Genomic DNA, 2650 nt, shown 5'->3' on the forward strand with positions numbered 1-2650 from the left:
TGCTTCCATGTTTGTATCCTGTGTCACTAAAAAATACATTTTATTTTAATTTTATACATTGATTAATGACCTGCAGAATCTCCTTATCATATTAAGGGATTCATAATTGTCACTTTATGCTTTCTCCATCTCTAAAGTGATTACATCCTTGCATTAGATACTTTAGGTTCATTTTCTGCAGGTGGGTTTCTGACAGAGAACCCGCCGCATGTTAGAATATAACATGCAGCGTTCTATAGATGAATACATAAAAAAATGAAAAATTACACTTTGTTACATTTATGATAAAGTAGATGAAACACATTTGTGTTGGCCTTGGCTCATAGTTCTTGTCTTTAAATGAACTTTGTCTGTGTGTGTTTCAGGTACTGCACTCTCAAAGACTGAATGAACCAGCATTGCAGCCATGGGTCATTGTGAGCATCACAGGAAAGGTTGAAGCCGCCCACTGCACCTGTATGGCCGGAGTCGCGGAGACCTGCACCCATGTCGCTGCTCTTCTGTTTAATGTAGAAGCAACAGTGTTGATCGTGGCACAAGGACTGTTACAGATGAACCTGCATACTGGGTTTTGCTGGGTAATATGACCAAGATACAGCCATATTGTTGGCTATAAGATGTTTTGACCCCGAAAATGGCGCATCAGGCCAAAATCCTTTCCACGCCCACCCCCGTGACATCACGCTCCAAAGCCCTGTAAGTAACTGCAATAATATCAAGAATAAATAAAAATGTTTATACACGTTTTCATGTGTCAGAGCCCCGACTTCAGCTCAGGAAGTGAGGCTTGAGAAGAGGAGGAAGAGGATGAGGTGGAAAGGGAAGAGGGAGAGAGCAGGACAAGAAAGACATGTTATATGGGCATTTATAGCTTGTCTGTGATTTTTACATTAGAAGTGACATAAGGTAAGTATGTTGCTACTCTCTATCTACATACATGAAAGTATTTGAACTTGTGATAACACATGTATTTGTTCTTTTCCTATTAAATAATCTCATAAATTGCTAACTGTATCCGCCTATAGCTTTTTGTGTCATATTTTGAATAATACCTGAAATTAATAGCTATTATCAGTTGATATTACTTCTATAGCTCTAGTTAGACGAAAACCTCTACCACAACTAATCAGTATAATGACAGTGACATGACTTTGACACCTGATTTTAAAATTAATGTTTCACAATGTCAGTCTTTTGGGTAGGTTTGGAGAACAAAACTACTTAATAAGGCACTAAATAAGTACTAAGGTAATTAATAAGTACTAACAATGACTTGATTGGAGTTGGAAAAACATCAACTTTTCACAATATCAACTTCATTCTACAAACATTTTCAAGGATAGCATTTAATAACTTCACAGAAACTCTTCACTGACTTATTCACTTGAAAAGGTTGAAGTGTACTACATACTTGTTGTTTTCTATTTATCACAGCAAGATAACACACCTTCTGTATTGGCAACAAAAATGTCTAAACAATAACTATGAGAGTGATGACAGACGATAATGGCTTTTCTGTATGCTGCTTGTCTATGTGGTGATGCTGAAGCAGTTGCTCTGGTGCCGAGTTCCACATGACTACACATTTGTTACATATATACTAAGAAAAATCATACATCGCTGTTAGGTTCTCACCACCTGGTGTGCTCAGTTTTCATATTCATGATCTTGCATGTGTTGTAGTATGCATATATTCAGCTGGCTGAGATGCACATGCAAGTCTAATATCTGGTGTCCTGGGAAAACAACTGAAGGTGCAGAGCAACAAAAAATAAGACACAGCAAAATAGAGGGTTAACTCTGACTTGATCATCATAATAATTGTTCACTTTACCTCAATTAAGACAAGCGTGCAGTGATATATTAATCATACAAACAGCTCAACAATGTTCAAACACAGATTAACTGAATAAATGTCAGGAGAATTTATCATCACTCTTTATTTACTGATTTTGTCAGTGCTTTCAAGTGACCGCTGGGATTCACAGTCTGATTCTTTGTGAAATGTTCTGTGCTTTGATCTACATCAATTGCAAACTAAACTTAGAGAAGCAAAACCAAGCGATATCTAACATCACAAAGAAATATCTCAAGAAAAAAAAGCTTCCTTTGCAGCTACTGTCTATATGGAAGAAGAGATTTTAGATTTTACTTGATGCTGGATTCAGTCCATGACTGATTTATGGCGGGCTTTCTGGGCAAAACTCTTGGCGCAGAAGAACTGTGGAGAGTGCTACTCAATGTAAATTGGTGTGTGAATGGGCACTGTGACCTTTGGAGAAGTCCTCCCTGGGAAAGTGGAGAAGTGTTCACTGATCTCGTTCTGTGTCCCCTTTTTTCCCCTCCAGTGCCTTCAAAAAATCCTTCCACAGCAGAAATGCTTGCGACGCTGTGATTGACAGAATAAAAGTGGAGAATCTGATTCTCTGGGACTCCTCTGGTCCTTTGTCTTTGAACCGACATGACACAAGGTCTTGACACTCTAAAAACACTGCTTAGAATTTGACTTTTTTTAAAAAGAAGATGTGCCAAGCTTCATCGGTAGAAAGTGGCTTTGGCAGAAGGCGTCAGTGAGTGATGGCCCTCATGTTCAGGCCCAAGCATTTAAGGCTTGCTGTGAAAGGTTTCTCACTGTGAAGGCAATGAAAAA

This window comes from Astatotilapia calliptera, chromosome 11 (assembly GCF_900246225.1).
Source record: "Astatotilapia calliptera chromosome 11, fAstCal1.2, whole genome shotgun sequence".
Classification (NCBI taxonomy): Eukaryota; Metazoa; Chordata; class Actinopteri; order Cichliformes; family Cichlidae; genus Astatotilapia; species Astatotilapia calliptera.